The sequence below is a fragment of the Nyctereutes procyonoides genome, unplaced genomic scaffold (genome assembly GCF_905146905.1).
Source record: "Nyctereutes procyonoides isolate TBG_1078 unplaced genomic scaffold, NYPRO_anot_genome, whole genome shotgun sequence".
NCBI lineage: Eukaryota > Metazoa > Chordata > Mammalia > Carnivora > Canidae > Nyctereutes > Nyctereutes procyonoides.
The window spans coordinates 18,216,910-18,239,339 of record NW_026575035.1 but is presented as its reverse complement, the minus strand read 5'-3'; the positions used below and the strand labels follow the sequence as shown (position 1 = coordinate 18,239,339).

Here is a 22,430-nt window from a genome sequence, read left to right as displayed (position 1 = left end):
TACTGTAAAAGATAAGAAGTAGTTCCTTTTATGTTACTTTTATGTCCTCTGATATAGCAAGGTCCTAGTGGTTTCTTTGTAGACATTGTATCCTGTCTTTAACCTCTCTCTCTCCCACACACATACACTAAAGCACCCCCCACATGCTTTCGTTAAGAGATATAAACTTAATGGAAATGTAAATCTAACCTCAGAATTCTGATTCTTGGTTTATGACATGGGGCTATAAAACAGGGAGAAGTTGATTTTAGTGTTTGCCAATTTTTTAATGTCAGAATTTTCTGTGGGGTGCATCTTCTTTATGCTGTGTATCTGTAAGTCCCTTGGGTGAAACATTTATCCCTTTTCATACACCACTCAAATGACAAAAGAAAGCCAAAAGCAATGCATTCTGATAAATGACAGTATAATGCCACAAATCTTTAGAAAAGTATTACTAATATCAGAAAAATAAATGTTAGACTTAGTGGTTAAGTCTAATCAACATTATCGAACAGTTCTAGTTGTTATGTGGCAAAATGGTTCTGATGAATCTTTTGTTCAAATAGGAATATTGTGATTACTCTTAGCACTACAGGTGGTGAGGAGAAAGTATATTTTGCATAGTTTTGCAATTTTCTCAAGTTTATTTTGAAGTCTAGCAAGTCGCTTTACTCCGTGCCTATCTTGGGTTGGTACAAGTTCCTTCCTTGACTTAACAATAAATGCAATATTTAACCTAATAACATCATCTTAAAGCGCACAGTTGTTGACAGTTTAAAAGAACCATAACTGCTCAGTAAGTTGCACACAGAAAGTGCTTGGTGAATGTTTGTAGGTTTCTCTCCTAAAAGGAAAAATTTCTTCAGATTTCCTATTCCTTTTGCACCGGGAGGAGAACCAGAAGAGGAGGTGTGGACACGAAAGGTCAGGAGATCATCTGAAAGTGCCATTTTTGCCAAAGAATGATTAAAGCATTCTAGTCCCGACACGTTTAATAATGGGCACACAACCTATTTCTTTGTTTCACAACGACTGCGCTCTCCCCCCCCCCCCTTTTTTTGGCACGGCAGCACGTTCAGCAAAATCCACGCCATCTAGGTCAAACTTTCTGATCTAGCAGTGCACCCGGCTGTCCCGTCAACGAGGAGGTAGGAAAAGCAATGTTGGGGAGGCGGGACGAACCCAGTCCAAACGGTAGGTGTCCATCCTAAATAATTTCATGTGGGAAAATAATTCCAAGTCGCAGCACGGTCGCGGAAGAGGCGCCCACAGCCGTCGGGCCGCCGCCGTCCCGGAGACCCGCTGCCGGCTCCCCGCGCCGCTTCCTGCCCCGGGGCGGCGCACCCCGGCTCCGGGAAGGTGCCGCGCGGGGAAACGTGGCACCTCGGCGGCCCGCGCCCGGGCGCTGGTTGCTGCGCGGCGGCCGGGCGCTGGTTGCTGCGCGGCGGCCGGGCGCTCGGAGGGGCCCCGCCGGGGAGGCTGCGCGGCGGCCGCGCACCGGCCCGCGGGGAGCACCGCCCGCAGCGCCGGCGCCCGCCCGGGGACGGGAAGTGGCGCCCGGCCCGCCCTCCGCGGCCCGCGGCCCCGCGGCCCCGCAGCCCCGCGCCGCCCCTTTTCTCTCGGCCTCTCCCTCGGCCTCCGCCACCCCGGCCGAATTCTTGCATAAATTATGCCAGGCGCGCCTGACGTCAGGTGGCGGCGCGCGGGCGCGGGCGCGGGCGCGGGCGCGGGCGCGGGCGCGGGCGCGGCGCAGAGGGAGCCGGCGGCGGGCGCGCGCGGCCCCGCGGCCTCGGGCACGCGCGGCGTGCCGGGCGCGCGCAGGCGCTGGCGTGCTGGGGCCGCGGCGGCGGCGGCGGCGGCGGCGGCGGCAGCGGCGGCGGCGGCGGCGGCGGCGGCGGCGGCGGCGGCGGCGCGGGGGTTGAGCCGTGGTAGTGCGGACGCGCTCGTGCTCGGGAACTATCGGATTAAACTTGAATCGAGTGAAATTACACAAAGGAGCGCCGCTGAGGAGGCGGCCCGGGACCCGGAGACCCTGAAACTCGCCAGAGCCCGTCCGCCCGGCCAACTCCGCGCCGTGGATGAGCCCCCGGCCGCGGCCGCCGAGCCAACTCCGGAGCCCGTCCTGCGTTTTGCTTTCCCCTCGGCGCGGGGCAGCGGAGGAGCCCTCCCGACCGACCCGGTGAGCGCGAGAGTTCGCCGGGCGCCTCCGGGAGGGGCGGCGGCAGGAAATCGCTGCGGGCCGGGGCCGGGGCCGGGGCCGGGGCCGGGGCCGGGGCCGGGGCCGCGCGAGGAGTTGGGAGCGAGGAGTTGGGCGTGTGCGGGGCGCGGGGCGCGGGCGGGCGGGGGCCGGGGCCGGGGCCGGGGCCGGGGCCGGTGGGCGCAGGAGCGCAGCGCCGCCCGGGCCGTGTCGCCGGCGCCGCCGCCCGCGGGCCCCGAACCCGCGCCCCGAGCGCCGCCCGGCGCCCCAACTTTTGCCTGCGCCCGCGGGGCCGGCGGCGGCGGGGGCGCGCGGTCCGGCCGAGGGTCACTTCCTCGCATGTAAATGGCTTTTTGTTGTGCTGCCGGCGTGGGGGGGGACGGGGGACAGGAGGGAGCGTGTCTGCGCGCGGGGGAGCGCGAGCGCGTTTCCTCCCGCCGGCGCCGAGCACGAGTTGCCGGCTCCATTCGGAAGAAAAAGGAAGGAGGAAAAGTTGGGCTCCAACTCCAGTGCGAGTGGGCGATGGGCGCGCGGGCGCGGGGCGGCTGAGCGGCGGCGGCGGCGGCGGCGGCGGCTCGGGGACGGCGGCGACCCCCGCCTCCCGCCCCCGCCCCCGCCCCCCGCTCCGGACCGACCACGCCGCGCTCGCCGGGAGCGGCGGCCGCACCGGCGCGAACAAAGTGCGTCCCTCCCGGCGCGGCGCGGCGCGGGCGGCGCGGGCGGCCGCCGGGCGAGGTGGGTCGGCGGCGGGGAAAGTGCGCGGGGGCCGCCGCGTGGGGCGGGGGCGGGGGCGGGGGCGGGGGCGGCGCGAGCACGCGGCGCGGGGGGCGGCCGGACCCCGACCCGCTCCGGCCGCCCGGGGAGTTGCGAGCCCGGAGCCGGGGGCTCTCGGGGCTCCCCGGCGGCTCCCAAGTGCGCGAGGAGGAGAAGAAAGGGAGCGGGGCCGGGGCGAGCGCGGGGAGGCGCGGCGAGGAGGGGACCCCACCTTGCCGAGCTGGCCGGGCCGGCGGCGGCGGCGGCGGCGGCGGCTGCTGCATAATAGCGACTTTAACCCCCCGAGGCCACTCGGCTCCCCGCCCCCCGCCCCGCCGGGGGGTCAGCGCCGGGGGGGGGGGCCCGGCGGCCCCCGAGGTGGGCCCCGAGGTGGCCCGGGTGCGCTCTGCCCCCGCAGAGATCCGCGGCTCGCAGCGTGAACGGCCGAGGTGGCTGGAGGCCAAGCGGTCAGCGGGGAGAGGAAGGAGGGCGGCGGGGGACGCGTTGTTTGTTTGGTTCGCACCGGGGACTGGGCTCGCCGGGGGCGCGGGGCGCGGGCGCCCGAGGGGCTGCGGTGCGGGGCGGCCGCGTCCGCGCGGGGCGAGCGCAGCCGGGGGTGGGGGGGTGGGGCGGGAGGGCGGCGGATCCCGGGCGGGGGTGGGGGTGGGGGTGGGGGGGGGTCGGGAGGCTCCGGAGGCTCCGGGGAAGGAGCCGCCGGCCCCGAGCAGCCATCATTACCGAGCCGCCTTTCTCCGGATGGCCCTGCCTCGAGGAGCCCCGCGCCGTGGGAGCGCACCCCAAAGTCCCGGCCGGCCGCCCGCTTTGTGAGCGCCCCCGGGGAGCGGGCGGCGCGGGGAGCGTCCCGCGGTGGGTCGGACGGGTTTCCCGGAGGTCACTTTCAGAGACTGTTCACGCCTCGATTTTAAACTAGTTTTTCCCCCCTCTTCTGAACAGACAATGGACAAAAGAAAAGTAGCAACCCACATGGAGAGTTTCCTTTTGAATTGCTAGAATTAGATACACTATGCAGCTCTCCACTCGCTAAGTGTACTTTTTAGTTTCCCATTGTATATTATCTAGCAATCGATTTAAATAACTTATCTTGAAATATGTCCATCCTCTGGGCTCCATTTCTGGGGCATGTTGACTATTTTAATTTAAAGGATTTACGCGAAGGCCCTGATTTTTATTTTCTAGAAATATTAACTGAAGCCGCCTTTGCGGTGGGCAGTACCTTTTCAAAGAGGTTGAGTGTATGTCCCCCCCCCCATTCTCTCCCAATAACGAGAAGGGGGAGTACTCGCTATACGTAATAATCAAATAGGGGCAAAAAAATAGTTCTCTTTATTTCCTCACAGATCCATTCTAACGATGACAAACAAATCTTAGTGACTACGACCTTAACAGCCTGGGAACCTAATTTATCCTAGTTGTAATTCTATTTAGATTGTAGTACTGTGTGAGTACTAGGTGATTCTTATTTCAGAAATAACTTGGGCAGTGATTTTATGAAGTTGAACCCGTCTCCCAGCCCCCAGAGTACATCTGTCGCGGAGTGTTTTTGTCTTGCTGTTGCACAACAGAAGCCCTCCAGTCTTTACCCTAAAATGGCAGCTTTCATTTGACTGGGGCCCATTCATTGACAATGATAATAAAGAGGCTGAAAGCTAAATGCTTGGGGCACGGAGCAGTACTCGGTTTGCCTTTCTAGGTGATAATAAGTAGGAGACATTTTATGTCTTCCAGATTTGCTCACGAAAAGTTTATTTTCGCTGGAAAAAAATCTGTACTGTAGAAAAAAGTTACAAAGTAAACAGAATTTGGAAATGGAAACGGATAGGGACTTGCAGTCGGTTTTAGGAACCAAATTTTCTTATTTTGCCACACAGTGGGAGTATGGCATTCTCCCCTTTTTGATGACCTGATAAAAGGAAGATTATGGATTTTTGTGAGGCTTGTAACAGGTGAATTTCCTCACCATGACTTGACACTTAAGAATTATTTCCCAGCACTTTGTATTTTATGATTTATATCCTCTTGATACGTTCTTTTCTTTTTCTTTTTTTCTGCCTTCTGTGCAAGCCAGTAAATTGAAGCCTGAGGAATTCTACTCTAGGTTTCTAAAGATTCAAATGCATTTTTAGGTAACAGATATAGACTAGTATGGGAATTCCAAACTCTGGTTATCTTGGTTTAATCAATAGGTGTATTTTTAAGCTAATTTAAAAAATTACTTCCTTTTCTGTTTCTTGACATGGAAGTCAGGATAGAGAAGTGATACAGGTTGTGCATACGTGATAGCGATGGTTTAACAGCTCAAACACTGTTTTCCTCTTTTGAGGAAAAAATGATGCCTTTTCCCCCAAGCTTAAAATTTAGAAGTCAAGTTTAAAATGCATCTAGTAACTTAGTTTTAAAATAGAACTTTCATAGATTCACCTGTACTTGGTTTAGTTTTTAATCAGGGGGACTTACAGGACTATTTCCCAAACTTTTTTTTTTTTTTCATGAGAGTCTTCTATTGAGTTAAAACGAATACCATGAGGAGTACCTTTATAGTAACGTATCAGAGAAATGTTACAACTTTTTTTTCTCATACAAATACAGCCGAGAATGTAATATTTATAGTATGGTTTTTAAGCAATTAGGTCAAAGGAAGAAGAGGAGTGTTTTTTTTTTTTTAATCTGTGAAAGAATACAGTCTGAGTGGTTCAATGTATGAGCTGTGTGACCCTTAAGAGCAACCTAAGTGCCAAGTTTAGAGTAGTCATTTCATACCTAGGCTTACATTTTATTACCCGTGCTTACGAAAGTTGGCTTGCTCTAAGTTACCATCCATTTATTTACTCTTTGTTTCAGGAGTCAATCATTGGTAAGCCTTTCAGTGTATAAATGACAAATAAGAGGCAGTGCTTTCCCTCAGAGAGTTTCCTGTCGAGTAGGAGAGTTCTTTAAGTAACCAAATACCCACATTTAACTTTTGAGATTAACTTTGGAGGCAGTAGTTATCTTTCATCCTTTATTATCCATATATGGCCTTTCAGATTTGATAGCACACAACATGACTGACCGTCTTATAAACATCTATAAATATGGCATTGCAAGAATAAAAATGCTTAGTCAGTGCTGAGTAAAGTGAGTACAAAAAAAAAAAAGACCCTTAATTTCCACTTTGTAAGAAAGTGATTTACTTTCAGTATTCAGATGGTTTCTAGATGTAAACTAGATGGATGATGTTGAGACGATGTCAGGAACACATTGGCCCCGTGTGACTCTTTCATTGTCTTGTCCATTCGTGTGGACGTGTTTGTGTATCTTTTAAAAAAGCTATTTTCTTTTTATGTCATTAGAAATTCAGAGTTCAGTGTCGTATCTTATCAGGTTTCTAAAGCCATTATAGCTTTACTTGGGTGATACAATTTTCCTTTTTTCCCCCCTAGAAAACTTTATTGTTTTGTATCACTTCTTAAAAAAAAATCCTTTGATACTCAACGATGACAGATGATGTTAAAGTATAAGAGAAATTGGGAGTAAATGATCGCTTAATTTTCCTACAAAAAATAGATGTCATGTTGCATTTCAGATTGGTTTGCAATTATGGCAGAAGTCCATAGATGATTATGGCGGTAGTCGGGAGCTGGGAAGGTAATTAAAAACTCTATTAGTGCTCTTTTATATTTTCCTTTCATCAATAAAATTCTTAAATGAGACCACACCTTTGTGATGAAAATGATAAACAGAAGTAGGAAATCATCATGATACTGTCAAATAGAAATTTGTCTTATAATCAGTAGTGAATCTTTATGGATATTTAAAGTGAGAGAACCTTAGAGAGCTGGTCTAACTTTCTCATTTTACAGATTAAGAAACTAAAGCCCAGAGAGATTAATTAGATGAGCTGCCTCTGGCTGGTCACCCAGTTAGCGCTGAGCTGTCTTGGTCGTGGCTGTTTTCAAGGTGCCTAGCTTGGTGCCTGTGTAGGGGAGGTACTGGGTTTTTTGTTGTTGCTGCTGCTGTTGGATGACTGAGCTGCCTCTGGAAGAGTCTAGCTTTCCCCCTTAGGTTCTGATCAAAAGTACCTTTGGTTTAAGAATTTAACATCGCTCTTAAAGGGGTTTTTATGCCAATAATAATTTATTTGTCTCTACTGTGTGATGGTTTGGAGGTTTTTTTGTTTTTTGTAAAACTATGATTATCCATCTAGAAAAATGCAGAGATAATTATTCCAAGATTTGATTACTGTTTTCATTTTAGAAGCTTGTATTCATTACCGTAACTAGATTTCTGTACCTTTTAACTAACGTTAGGTGACTGAAAACATGATTGTTTTGTCAGCGGGGTATTTTTAGAGGGTTCTGTTAAAAAAAAAAAAAACAACAACGTAGAATGGGAATACACAAGCATAGCTTGGCACTCAAAGGCTGATTGGTACTTGGGCTTGTTTGTTTCTGCCAGTGTGGTATTGGTGACACTTTCTTTAGTGGCCCTTTTAACCGCCACAGTGCTGTACGGGTCAGGCTTGGCTCTGGGGGCAAATGACTCGACTACAATCAGCTCTCCTGGTTTATCTCCTTTCTTGTTCATCAATTCACCTATTCATTGGGTACCTGCCACCTGAAAGGTGCTGTGTTGGGAATGCTGTGGTGCCACGAGACACCTGGGTGGGTCTAAGACGTAGTAGAGCCAGAGAAAACGTAAATGAAGCAACTGCACTGTCCTAGGTGCTATGTGGTGCGTATTCGGAGGAGTGAGAGTGATTTTTGGGGGTTCATCTAGCGGTCTGGGCTATCACCCCTTAGGAAGTGTCTTTAGCACTGCCATCTAAATGGTGTTACAAGAGGAGGGTAGCATTAGCCAAGCTAGAGGGAGGTCGTGTGTTTGAGGTCTACAGAGAGGAGCTAGATGAGACTCAGGAGACAGGCAGAGGCCAGCTTGGGTGGGGCCCATGGAATATTGGAATTGGGGATTTACAAAGAAGTTGCAGGGCCACTGATGAGTGTTTCACAGCATTTGACATGAACAGACTTATTTTCTGAGGAAGATTGAGTTGGTGGGTGGGGCAGAAGAGGTGGAAAGGGTTAGGGACGGCATCCAGCTGCTGTTGTGGTCCATGTGCTGTTGTTGTGGTCCATGTGAACGGGAAACAGTAATGGTCTGGACCAAGTAGTGGCTGTGGGGATGGAGTAATGTGGACCCGGCTGAGAAATATTTAGGAGGCTCAATGAATAGGACTCGATAGATTTGCTCAGGGAGAAGGTATCCGGGAATGTAGGTTTCTGGCATACACGCTGCGTGCCTAGCTGACTGGCTGGTGATGCTGTTCACTGAGGCAGGGAGCACCTGTTGAGGACCTGGTTCGAGGAGGGTACCTATCAGTTCTTACAGCGTATGACTGAGGGAGTAGCTCAGCTTTCTTTCCATTGCTAGTGGTGTTCCAAAATTTTCCAAAATGACTTGCTAGCTTCCCCAAAAAGATGGTGAATAGTGAGTCCACCGAGGAGTGCTGGTGAGCGTCGATCAAATGGGGGGGGGGACCTTTGCTATTTACCAAATATATGGCACTTTGTGACTTACCTGAGATGATGTAGCACTTTGTAGGAGTTTGCTCCTCATAAGCTGAGAATAGAATCCTATGGTGGTTGGACTTTGCCACATTTTGTTCTTCTGTGTTTCCACATTGTGGGTGGTGGCTTTCTGTTGCTAGTTAGGTATTGACACAAGGTGCTTGGGTTTCCAGCAGATAGCCGGTGGGTCCCACTGTGCTCAGTGAAGGGTGTTAGTTGTGTTTTAGGAGCTGGTTGCAGTTCTACATGGGTATGGTAGAAATGAATGCAATGCTTAAATAATTGTGGAGAAAATACCATCCTGGGTCAGAATATTTACTTATTTTTCAGTGGAGGATGTATAACTTTGTGGTGTAAATTATCTTAAAAGCCATTTTGTTCAATTATTATAGAAAGTGGACTATATACTGCATGGTTGGTAGCAAGTAAGAGATGCTAACTGATAAATCGAGAAAAGCTTCTAATAAGGTGTATTATGAAAATCCTGAACATTTATCTTGAAACAGTTCTTGAGGGAAATGTCTGTATTTTTGTGTTAGTTTATGTAAGTAACGGTATTACCCATTTATTTTGGTTATAAATCAGACTTTGATCTTGGTGTGCATACAGGCATCCTTCCTGGGACTCACTGCCTTTGGGTAGGGGGTTGATGTCAAAGATGCTTACGTGGACTTTGATCCTTATAGGCTTCTCTGGTGGACACTGTGACATGTTCAAGTCTACTAGAGTTCTTCCTGTCTCATTCAGGGTAGGCAAGATTGTGTGGCTTTACAGGCAAATTTAGGGACTTTGATCGTAGGGACATGCTTCATCTGAAAGTTTTACTTCTAGTTGTTATGAGCGATTATTTGGATAAGTTTAAAACTCAGGAGTGGTATGTTACCTGCGGTGGAATAGTAGAAAAGCTTGACATGCTTACTCAACCTTCTGATAGACTGTTGTCAGCTACTCTGCGGCAATTTACTTATTACGCTATTTCTTCAACTTGGTAGTTCCAAGTTTTTGAAAAACTTTAAAAAATATATTTCCTTGTCTGGTCTCATCAATAGTGTATTCTTACAGTTTAAGAAATCATTGTCTTTTCAGAGGTGTAGACACTAAATGGAAAGCTGCACGCAGGTTCCTGTGATGTGGGTTTTAGTGGAAGAATAGAGGATGTTTATTTGTCCTGCCCCCTCCCACCTCCACCCCACAAGGCCAATGAGATAGCGGGTTTGAGTTTTCCACCATGTATCTCATGTATGGGGTGGGATGGGGGGCAGGTCAGGCAGAGAGCCATCGTCAGCATGTGGACAACTGGGATCTGGATTGCCACATTGAGACTTTGTGTAGGGAAAGGCAGGGAATTAGACACCTGTGTTAGTTCTGACATGTCATATACTCTCCCTGGTATCCATCGCTTAAAATAGAGATTTTCACACTCTAGTTGCAGTAGGTCTGGTAAAGGATACATGATACTTCAGTAATTAATTTTTTCCCCTTAGTTACATGGCAAGCCGGAGGGCTGCTTTAATCTTTTAAAGAGTCCACTTTTGTTCTTCTATTCTGTAAGATATCCATAGCAGAATCTGTTCTGTTGATATTTAAAACATAATTAGCGAGTGTACTATTATTTAAACACACCCAACAACTGTTATCTTTAACGTGACACTAAGAGGCAAATAGTGAAAGTCCTTTATAGAATTCTAAGCATGCTTTAGTTTCCAAGGTAGTTCCTGCCATTGCACTAAGTGAATAATAAAATCAATTTGAGCACAGGTGTACAATCAAAAATATGCCTTGGATGGTGATGTGTTTTAAAGTGTATGGGTCTAGAAATTACTTTATTTATGGATGGGACTAACATATTGAAACTGTTAAGCCCGTATCCTCAAGGTGAACTTTTTTGAAACCTCTCTATTGCAGTTTTTTATATTCTTGTATACTTGACCTTGTTTGCGCTGGGAATTTTGCTTTGGCCAATTGCAGGTGTATTGATCTTGTCAGAAAAATCATGCAGACTCATCTTGAGATTTTAAAAATCTTGATTAAATTAATAAACTTTAATTTTTCTATTACATGTGTATTGGAGCAATCAGCTGAAATGGTGTAGAAATAACAAAACAGCATTACATATAACAGTAATAACCCATAGGTACTAACCAATGGTTAGTTATTGAGCATTTCCAGTCAAGGAGACATTATGCCAAGTGTTTTAATGGATTGTTTCATTTACCTATCAGAACCTAGGAAATAAGTAGAATTGTCATCTCCGTTTTATAGATGAGGAGACCTGGGTTGAGAGGTTAAATTGCCCAGGGCCTTACAATTCTAGCAAGTGATGGAGGAGGAATTTGAATCTAGATTGGCCAGTGTCCAGAAACTGCATGTGTAAGCATCTTGCTCGGTTGTGTCCTCAACCAGCTCTGAGACCATCATTTGTGTCTAAATAGGCAAAGGTCTGTTAAAAATACCGGCAACACCCTGTAATCCTATATGATCCCCTTTTGCTGTATCCAATCAGTCCAGGTTATTTCTATCTACACTTCCTCCGTCTGTGCTGCTGTATTTGTGAAGCCATATGTCTTGGCCCCTAAAATGACTGGGTCCCGTTCCTTTAACTCCTCATGCCTTTCCTCTCCCTTGGAGGTGAGAACATTTGTTCTTATTTTTTTTTAAACACTTTATTTTTTAATTTTTTTTAAATTTTTATTTATTTATGATAGTCACAGAGAGAGAGAGAGAGAGAGAGAGAGAGGCAGAGATACAGGCAGAGGGAGAAGCAGGCTCCATGCACCGGGAGCCTGACGTGGGATTCGATCCCGGGTCTCCAGGATCGCGCCCTGGGCCAAAGGCAGGCGCCAAACCGCTGCGCCACCCAGGGATCCCTTGTTCTTATTTTTTTTTTAAGATTTTATCTATTTATTTATGAGAAACACAGAGAGAGGCAGAGGCACAGGCTGAGGGAGAAGCAGGCTTCCTGCGGGGAGCCCGATGTGGGACTCGATCCCAGGACCCCGGGATCAGGACCTGAGCCAAAGGCAGATGCTCAACCATTGAGCCACCCAGGTGCCCCAGAACATTTGTTCTTTTTTTTTTTTTTTTTTTTTTTAAGATTTTTCTTTATTCATGAGAGATAGAGAGGCAGAGACACAGGCACAGGGAGAAGTAGGCTACATGCAGGAAGCCCAACATGGGACTTGATCCCCGGTCTCCAGGATCATGCCCTGGACTGAAGGCAGCGCTAAACCGCTGAGCCACTGGACTGCCCAGAACATTTGTTCTTATGGAGGTTTTATTTTATGGTGGCTGAGAACTTGAGTTCTGATATCAGATGGATCAGAGGGTGAATCTACCTACCCAGGGTTAAGTGAGATACTTTACCTAAAGCACTTGGTATAGCATGTGGTCTATGTATTGAATAGTTAGTATTGTTTTGATAGTTATTAATTATTAGCTCACTCTTAATCATTGAGCTTATCAAACCGTGTATCTTGATTTTATTTGTACTTTAAAAAATCCCCATAATCCTAAATTATGACTAGAAAAGAATGAGTGGCCTATAGTAGTGATTGACCATAGCATTTTCACTTTTCCTCAGGTGTAGACGTAAAATTACATGTGCCCTTGTCCTGGTGTATAACTAGATGTTATTTGGCTAACTTCATATTGGTTACTGAGAGACAGCGGAGTTATCATAGGACTAGTTCTTTTGAGCTGTGAGATACCTGTCTGCAGCCTAAATGGTGGCTGTCCTGCCAGCAAACCAGTTAGTTCCTTCTCTCCCCCAAACCTGTGCTTCTCCAAAAATGCTGGATGGTGTTCTCTTGGACAGTCACTTGTGTGGGCATACTTAGTCAGTTCTGGAGTATTAGAAATTCCCAGTTCAGACTGGAGAGCTATAGGGTGTTCTCACAATCTGTAGCTTTTGGTCTTCAAGTTGCTGAACGTTGAATTCAGTCCTGTCATCTCCAAGTTCTCCTTCTTACTTAAGGAAGAAATAAGATGGCGTCTAAAGTGAAAGTAGATTTGGGGCCAGGGCTTGAAGAAGCTGCAAGAGAATGAGGAGGGTTCCCTTGCTCTGGAAGGGTAAGGCTCTGGGATGGTCAGGCAAACTGTAAACAGTTGATAAATATGGATGCATGGGAGTTCCTTGTACTGTTCTTACATCTTTACTGCAAGTTTGGGAAATTGTATCAAAATCAAAGTTTCTTTAAAAAAAAAAAAAGGTTTCTTAAGTAACAGTGACTGACTCTAAGGGCTTGATGTCAGTAGCTAACGTTTACAGAGCATGGACTTTTTGTGAGTTCACATTTTGCTAAACTCCTTATTTACATGAACTGGTTTCACTGAATCCTGAAGTAGGATTAATCAAAACGCTGAGATAGAGGGGTGCCTGGGTGGCTTAGTCTGTTAAACGTCTGTCTTTGGCTTGGGTTGTGATCCTGAGGTCCTGGGCTAGGGTCCCTGCACTCCCTGTTGGGCAGGGAGTCTGCTTCTCCCTCTCTCTTTGTCCCTCTCCCTCTCAAATAAATAAAATCTTAAAACAACAGAAAATGCTGAGGTAGGAACAATACTTGCCATTTATAGGTGAGGGAATGGAGTTCTAGAGATTGTTTAATGAATTTTCCCCAAATCACAACTGTTAGAGGTGGAGTTGGGGTGCAAATCAGGATAGGCTCATTGAGTAGCCTGTGGCATTAACCTCTCTGCAGAAGTTGCTTTGGATGGTTCCATCAGACAGATGTAGTAGTCCTCAGAAGGATAGAATGAGTTTATCAAGATCTTACATACCGGGATCCCTGGGTGGCGCAGTGGTTTAGCGCCTGTCTTTGGCCCAGGGCGCGATCCTGGAGACCCGGGATCGAATCCCACGTCGGGCTCCCGGTGCATGGAGCCTGCTTCTCCCTCTGCCTGTGTCTCTGCCTCTCTCTCTCTCTCTATCATAAATAAAAAAAATAAAAATAAAAAAAAGTATAAAAAAAAAAGATCTTACATACCTTTGCTTTGGAAGGTTTCTCCTGGAGAGAAATCGAGAGGCAGAAAGTTGTCTATTAATGGATTGTAGTCAGTGAAGTTTCTTTTCCTCAGATGTATTAATTGTGAATGCTTTCAACCTAATAAGACATATGCTCATTGCGAGACTTACTGGTGTCTCAGCCCTGTTTTTGTTTACCAGTCCAAGATAGAGCCAACATCAGAGTATTCAGCTTGCTACAGGATTGGCTTCCTTGAACGTTCCTTCCCAGTGTTTATCCAGGATGTAATTCACTTAACATCTTTTCCTCATTTCATAGGACTTGCATTGCCTAGGCAGGAACCAGGACAAGACTTAGGCTCACAGTCCCTTGTTCTTCATAGATGTATTATTTTGGGTGAATATGCGTCCTCCTTGTAATCTTCTTCTTCTAACATGCAAGGCAGCAGGCCATCTTCTCCAAGCATACACTGTATGGTTTAAATAGGTATAGAATTCAAATGTATACATCAGTAGACTTGTGTGTTATGGGGTAGATGTGTGTTTCTTTTTTTAGAGGAGTTTTAAAAGGAAAAGAAAAAGTCCAAAATGCTAATACTACTTTGCCTCATAGAATTATTCTGTGGTGATAGGTTTCTAGATCGTCTTCATGTTTGCAGTTTTTTTCCCCCTTCACAACTGAAGAAACTGTTGACTAGCTTAAAAACAGTGAGCCTCTAGTTGAAACAAGTTTTACCATTTTTTTTTAAAATTTGTATTTATTTATGTATGATAGTCACAGAGAGAGAGAGAGAGAGGCAGAGACACAGGCAGAGGGAGAAGCAGGCTCCATGCACTGGGAGCCTGATGTGGGATTCGATCCCGGGTCTCCAGGATCGATCGTGCCCTGGGCCAAAGGCAGGCGCTAAACCGCTGCGCCACCCAGGGATCCCAAGTTTTACCATTTTTTGTACGATTAAAATTTAAATTTTTGTCTTGGTTGTGTTAAGTTTCGGAGCTGGGTTTATCATTAGAATTAACATTTTTAAATTTTCCATTTTCCTTCTCATTAAAAAACAAAAATAAACACCTGGGCTGTTTAGAAGGAACTCTGTGGCTAGTACGGGCTGCTGAGAGCCCTTCCGTTTAGCTGCTAGAGTCCAGCAGGATAAGGAGGACTCTGTCTTATGTGCTGTCAAGTACATTTGTAAGGACACAGTACAGTAGCATAGTCGGGTAATTTCCCCACACGGTTGAGCCCACCGGTGGTGACACTGCTGGCGCGGACTTGCTGGCTGGCAGGCGGTGCCACTGTGCTGCAGCTGGCAAGTGTGTGTCGTAGTGTTGTTTGACTGTCTCTGTGTGGTGAGTGAAAGGCAGTGTGCTGTCCAAGATGCTGCATGGAAACCCAGGCTTTTGCGAGGAGAATGGTTGCTTGCCATCCTCTGTGGCTCAGGTTTTTCAGAACCTCGGGAAATGCCCACATCATTGGTATTTTCCTTTATGGGTCACTGCTGTGATAATAATAATAATGTCTTCCCTTGGCAGACCTGAAAAATGACTGTTTATTACCTTTGCCTTCTCTAAAAATGACTGCTTGGGCCAGCTATTGGATCTAGTAAGAGATTTGACTTGTTTCACCTGCTAGGCTAGAGGTGAGAAAATGGGTCAATGATTCAAATGATTCAAAGCACGACAGCATTAATTCGTTTCCCTGTGAAACTGACTTGTGTATTTCTTACTCTCCCAATGTTCTCCTTTGTGAAGGGAACTCCACCTTTCTCTTTTCTCACTGCTTTGAGAAGGTTGCAGGTAAGAACACTCGTCCATCATTTCTAGGGGCAGAAATGCAGCTTTTTAACAATGTTTTTACTCCTCCTTTCTGCCTTCAGCCTTCCACCCCCCTACCTTGCCAGGATTCAGAAGGTATATAAGGTTGCTTTGCAGAACTAATGCATCCATTGGTCTTTAAGGAAGAGTAGAGTGGTGAGCTGGGCTGAGGTAGCTTTTTCATGTTTTCTTCCAGAGACCCATAAAATGAGTCTATTTCAGTGCTTTTTAAAATTTTATGTGGTTATTTTAAAAGTTCATGTGGTAAGATTAGAATAACTAATAAAAGAGATACTTGTCATGCTTTACCATTAACACAGTCATTTGGGGGTGCCTTTAAAAATGCAGGTTCCCCCACTCGCATCCTACTGAATCGGAATCTCTGTGGGCCATCTAAAATCTGCTCTTTTTTTCTAGGTGTTTCTGATACACTCTAAAAAAGCTACACATTTAGACAGATGTATTAGTTACACAATGGGTATACCTGGGAAATACAAAACAATTTAGAAAAAAGGAAATCCAACTGATATATTCTTACAATGTTTTTTTTACAATGTTGCAACTGCTGTTTATTCTCTCACATGCAAATGAGTAAAGTATAGTTGCTATTTGGCAAGCCAGTTCATAGAAAAGGTGAAGATGGACAAATGGGTTGAGTTTAAAAGCATAGTACACTTTAAAGGTGGCGTTAAATAGGAGAGGGAGTAGGTTGTTTAGTATTTAGTTGTCACATTTCATTTTCTTTCCTGCCACAGAATAATTAAACATTTGTTTTATGTGTAGTTCCAGTTTCTGGGGTGGAGGTATGAGAGACGAATAGGTTAACACGCTGCAGTACTATTTTTGGGCAACCCAGTGCGAGCCAGTATCGTTTCCAAGGGCATGTAATAACTTTAAAATGAGAGTCATCTCAAAATGTAATTTGGCGAGTGGGCTAGTGCTGTCTGTGAGGACTTGTTAGTGTAATTCTGCAGAAGAGACACGGTGCTCACGTTGAGAGGGTGAAAGAAAGCCTCTGCGTGGAGGCCGTCTCTCACCTCTCCTCCCTCCCTCTCTGGCTCAGCGCCCACTAACCATCCGTCCTCTCTGTCCTCGTCTCCCTGCGGACAACCTGCTCTTAGGGTTTCCGCCTTGGTCTGCTCTTGGGTCTAGGTCCGGCCCACGGCCTCAGCTCTCGTTTCTACACGAGGAACTCTTGAGTCTATGTTTTTGTTTCTGGCATGTCTCTCATACTTCTGTCCTTAATTTAATGTCCCCATCTGGTCTAAAACCTAAGTCTTCCTCACGTCTCCTCCTTTCTGCCGAAGCATAGCAAAGTCCCGAAAACCCAAAAGCAGCTCTTTCTCTTGGATCCCGACTCTCCACCTGATGCCTGCACTGAACGTCAGCAGTTCCTGGCTCCCCACATCCTGGCTGCCTCCTTCTCTTTGGAGGTGCCCCATCCTTGTGCCCCGGCATCCCTGCTTCTTTCCACTATAGCACACTCTCCAGGATGCCTGCTCGGCCATTAGAGCACAGGCCCAGCCTGCCCTTGTTGCTTGCCCTGGAGGAGAGCAGAGCAGTAACCCGCGTCTGCGTCTACCTTCTGTGCCTGGCCGGCCCCCCGCTGGCATCCAGCATCCCACACACCGCCCTGGGAGTTCAGAGGGAGCCTGCTCTGGGGCGCGGCTTCCCGCAGAGCGTGGGCCCTGCTGCTCCTTGCGGGGTGGCCTCCAGAGAGAGGCCTCCGTGTGCAGCTGGGCCTGACAAGCGCAGGCGGCGCCAGGCCTTGTGCCTGTGCCTGAGGCCTTGCCGGCCTTCTCCGTGGCAGGGTGGCAGGCGGCTCCTCTTGCTTGGCTGTCTCCCAGTTAGTTCAGAACGTGGGTGGGGAAGAGGAGGTGAGAGTTATTCTGACCTCCTCAGACCTCATTGCCATGGTCTTGGCGTTTGATCCAAATGTGTTTCTCCATGGTGGCATTGTTTTGATTTGGTACTTACGATTCACTGTGGGTTAATCCAGTGCGTTCGAAGGTTAGCGCGGTAATGTCCATATTCTAATATTGTGTTGGAGGGAAACTGTTAAAGTGGTTCCTGAAATCCTTTTGGGAGAAAATTGCTGAAGTGGGCGTGACCTAAGTAGCTACTGGAGTGGGTGATGGTGGCGTGAGGAACCATTCAGTAACACCTGAACCCAGGTGGATGCCTGACTTATGAGCTCGCTGTGAGTTCATCAGGCTTTTAGGAATGGGTTACAGAAAGCTGGACCTATCTGAATTCATGTCACTGTGAGCTTTTACATAAAGGGCTGTACCCAAGTCAATTCTAGGAAAGACTTTAATGAATGCAAAGACATGGCCAGTAACGGCAGGGAAAAATTCAATAATGTTTTCAGATTTACATCTCTAAAGAGAAAATGGCAATTTCTGTGTGAGGTTTATAATAAAATCTCTTTGGTTTTTGGAAATCTGGAATGTGTCTGGTGAAAGCTGTTATTCTCATGAACTCGTTTCAAAGGTAATAGAATTATGAGGATGCAGACCTTCAGAATATTTTTGTTGTCTTTTTCATATGACTTAGATGTTTGTGAAGGTGTGCCCATGTAGAATGATTAGTTCTGTGGGAGGTACTGAAATTGTTATCCATAGCTAGGAAGTGAGATTAACCCACATATGACAATGTGGAACAGGACAGCACAGTGTGCAATTAAGTGCTAAAAAGGTGTGATGCTGTCGGCCTAGTAACACCTGGAAGCAGCCAGTACAGGGCTTGGGGATGGAGAAGGAAACCAGGAGATCTGGCTTGCACTGCCTTTTGGTAGCTTGAGATAGCTGACAAATAACACAAACAAAATCACGGGAGACACTGTCAGCAAAGGGTCCTGGCAAGGAACAGGTGGGCCAGCCGAGAGCAGCCTGCAGGGGCCAGCACAGGGCACTTTGATGCCCAGGGCCCTTCCCAGGAAAGTAGGAGCTGGAGGAGGACATAGCCACTGCTGTGGACCTGTCCTCTGCTCCTCGCTGCCCCTGGGTCAGTCCGGTGTGGCTGAGCGTGGCCAAGTATGGCCGTCTGGCTCTGGGAGGATCAGAGTTGGTCAGGAAGAAAGGAGCAGGGTTTGGATAGACAAGGAGGGTGTGGGCTATGGCGAAATTGGAAGTTCAGAGTGTTAGATCCTGACTCCCATTACGTGATGGAATGGAGTTGAAAGGTTAGTTTGGCAACATGTGATGGATTGCAGTTGAAGAGGGACTAGAGGCAAAAAGTCAGAGCAGTTGGAGTTGGGCAGCCAGCCGAGGTGAGCCCTGACTAAGGGGACAATAAGGGGACGTTGGAGTGGAGAGGTGGAGACTGGGGGTGCAGAGGGGGAGGGGAACCAGTCACTGCAGGGGGCTTGGTGTGGAGCTAGGAATGGCTTCCATGAGAACTTAGGTTTGAGATTCTGAACTTAGATTAGATTGAGAAATAGAAAACACTTGAGTAGTGTAAGATGTATAAAACGAAAAAAAAAATGATCATGTTAGAAAGTTTCCAAAGTAAAACTACTGAACTGATGAAGTCATACAACTTGCAGGTCAAGAAATGGCAAAATATTAAGCCTTTTTTGTTTGTTCATTGTTTTAAATAAAAGGATCTTATCAAGATGATTTTGGAACTATGTTTTTTTTTTTAAGATTTTATTTATTTGTGAGAGATAGAGAGGCAGAGACACATAGGCAGAGGGAAAAGCAGGCTTCCCATGGGGAGCCTGATGTGGGACTCGATCCCGGGACCTGAGGATCCCAGGATCATGACCTTAGCCAAAGGCAGGGTAGTCAACCACTGAGCCACCCAGGCGTCCCTTTTTGGAATTATTTTCATATGTAGCTTGACTTTATTTTTGTAAATGTCCTTTACTGCATGGGTCAGAATAACATGACAGCATCCTATAGAATATTAATATTACTAATTTAGAGTCAAAACAGCATGATGGTAATGTAGGCGTCTCTAAGAAGGCCAATACAAATACAGTACTACAGACTGAAGTTCACTGGTTTATTCTAGTTCAGCTTTACTTTTTTTTAAGATTTTTATTATTTTAAAGATTTTATATATTTATTTGGCACACACACACACACACACACACAGCACAAGTAGGGACAAGGGCAGGCAATGGGGAGAGGGAGAAGCAGATTCCCTGCTGAGCAGGGAGCCTGATGTGGGGCTCCATCCCAGGACCCTTGGATCACAACCTGAGCCCAAGGCAGACACTTAGCCAACTGAGCCACCCAGGTGCCCCTCAACTTTCTTTTAAATGTATGTGTTCCAACATTAGGAAAAACAATCTCGTGTTTTATACTTCATCTACTCTGTGTATGTCTGTGCATCATTAAAAAGACACCTGGGCATTTTCTATGAGAGAATACAACAGAGAACCAATTGGAGCACAATGGAAAAGCAGTAAACGGTATCAGTAGGTAACACGTAGAAGAAAATTCAATTGCCACTAAACATGAACATTTTCAGATTGTGGAGTAATAAAAGAAATGCAGATTAAAATGAGATACTTTTTTCCTCCTTGTCAAATAAGTAAAAATTAAAAAAATACTCTTGATGCTGGTAGAATAATGGTGAAACTTGCAGTCTCAGTGCTGTCTGAAGTGCAGTAAACACAAATATTGTATTTATTATTTATTTATTTATTTTTAAGATTTTATTTTATTCATGAGAAACACAGAGAGAGGCAGAGACACAGGCAGAGGGAGAAGCAGGCTCCATGCAGGCAGCCCGATGTGGGACCCGATCCCGGGAATCCAGGATCAAGCCCTGAGTGGAAGGCAGACGCTCAACCGCTGAGCCACCCAGGTGTCCCAACACAAATATTTTAAAACAAAATTGGAGATTCTATGTCTCAAGACGTTTATAAATGGCCATTGAAGTTATCAGCTGTGTATCCTAAGGAAAAATCTGAAGTGCAGTCAGCCATGATGAGTAAGAAGTTGCAGCATTTTTTCTGAGTGGAAAAATTGCTAGTGGTTAAATTTGTGTTATATATTAGAATATTGTACAAGCATTATAGATCATATTTTTAAAAAAACATAAAGCGTGTAAGAATAGGGTATGAAATAATATTAACTGCGGTCCCAATTTTATACAAATTAAATTATAAGCATAGGAAAAGACTACAGGGAAAATACATCAATTAAAAAAAATGAGTGGTTTCAGAAATTGGCACTTTCACTTAGTTAAAAGCTCCAATTCCAGAGTTAAATAGATCTGGTTTGACTCTCTAACAGCTTATTGGCTATGTGACTTTTGGACAAGTGACTTATTAGCTCTATGACGACCATAGGCAAGTTTTTAAAACCTATCTAAGATTCAGGTTTTTGTTGTAACAAGGGGATGATAATAGTACTTATCTCCTGGGCTTATTTAGATTAATGTAACAGTGCATTTAAAATAATTCACACAGTGTTTTGTGTATTGTTAGCACTTAGTAAATGTTAGTTACTTAGATTGCAAGTGGTTTTTATTTTAATCTTTTTATTTTTTTGAACTGAAAGATAATTTTTTAATCAGGAAAAGCAGTAACCACCAAGAAGCTATCTGGTACCTTATACGGAAAGAAGGACTAACAATATTTCAGTGTTTTGTGGTATAGCCAGGGAAATCTTCTGGAAAAAATAATGTTAGCTGGTTATATTTTTGAAACAAGCACTCCCAACTTCTTCCTCTCGGGTTTTTCTTTTTTCTAGATCACTTAGCAATAATTGGCTTATTTTTTTTCTATCCCAAAGAAATTTTGTTCTGTCATAAGTTGAATTTAAACAACCCTTTCTACTCCCCTTTTTAAGTTTTCTGAAGTAAAAGAAAACAAGAATCTTTTTCTTTTCCCCTTGAAAACAAGATTCATCTTTAAAAACATTTCTATAGATGGGATCTGAATTTGGTTAATATTAACTGCACATTTAGCACTCAAATTTCAGACATATTTAGTGCTAGCTTCTGTACGTCTCACCTAATTGTTTAAATATGTGAGCATGATTTTGATATTTGGGAGGTGGAGGAGAAAGCCCTTGAGGTTTTCGAGCTTGAGTTAAAAGGCTTATTGTGTCTTGGAGCAAGTTGATGTAAGTTAGTAGGAAGACTTTAGCATCTGGAACTCTTTCACCTTGGAATTGTGTCTTTCTCGTAGAAGAAACATTTGGGCTGCATGCAGCCTAGAGAAACTTTCAGGCTCTATTTTCTTCACAGGAGGGTAACAGCTTTGCACTTAGAATAAAGTAGCTTCAAAGCTTTTGTCTCCTTCAAGTTATGTTACCTTGCATTGATCTCACATTCTTATATCTTCTACGGCAAACAGAGGAGAATTGGAAAAGGAAGAACAGAGACAAGTTGTTAACATTGTCATCTAAGTTAATTATGAGTTGATGGTAATATAAAACTTCAAAATCATAGAATCCAGGATATATATGCAATTATTTTATTATTTTATTTCACCAAATCTAAGATGTTATCAGTTGTAAGACAGACCTATTTCTGGTGTATTGAAATGTGGAAGAAAATTACGTGTTGGAAGTGATTAGATAAGTGAGTAAAAAAATCAGGAAACCTTCAGTTCACAGTTATTTGTATTTTTCAGTTTTGCTTGCTGAACAGAAAGGAAAATCAACTGAATGCATCTGAAATTGGAACCTAAGCCTCTAATCTTGAGCAGAAAGATTTCACAGTTATATGTCACTTCAGTCACACCTGGTGCCACCTCTAACCCACCTTGCTCCATACGTTGCGAACAGCACATAGAGTACAGCAGAGATAGACTCATGAATCAGGTATTTCATCATGACCCTGCTTGGCTACTGGACCTAATGTAAGCAGACAGTGGGCAACTTTTTGTGGTGTTAATCTGCCAGACTGCTGTCAACACATTGGGTACCATAAAACAGTGTCACCGAGACTATTCCACAAGACTGATGCCAAAATCTATTAAAAGTCACAGGAAAACAAGCAATGTACTGTTAACCACTAAAAATCTAACTTGACAAACAATCAGGTATTTGAGTATAGATTCTGAGCTTTGTACGAGGCTAGTGCCCACATTTTACGCATGGAAAAGTAGTAAAATGAGTGGTTCTTGTTTATAAGAAGTTTAAAATCTAATTTCTCAGTAATAAAAATGCAAGGAAGGACCCCTTTTAATATTTTTGTATCTAGG

At 45.7% G+C, this 22,430-nt stretch overlaps 1 protein-coding gene across 4 annotated transcripts in view; it reads left to right on the top strand.

Moving 5' to 3' along the window:
- The first annotated feature begins 1,154 nt into the window (after positions 1 to 1,154).
- The window catches only part of CHD7 (chromodomain helicase DNA binding protein 7), a 192,213-nt gene continuing 170,937 nt past the window's right edge, over positions 1,155 to 22,430 (top strand). For 2 of the 4 annotated variants that reach the window (XM_055318221.1, XM_055318218.1), the window contains exon 1: positions 1,874 to 2,161. The gene's annotated coding sequence lies outside the window, so the exon portion shown is untranslated. Of the gene's footprint in view, positions 1,177 to 1,873; positions 2,162 to 2,884; positions 2,915 to 22,430 lie in introns of those variants that run through there. The other 2 variants (XM_055318220.1, XM_055318219.1) reach the window with 2 other exon arrangements.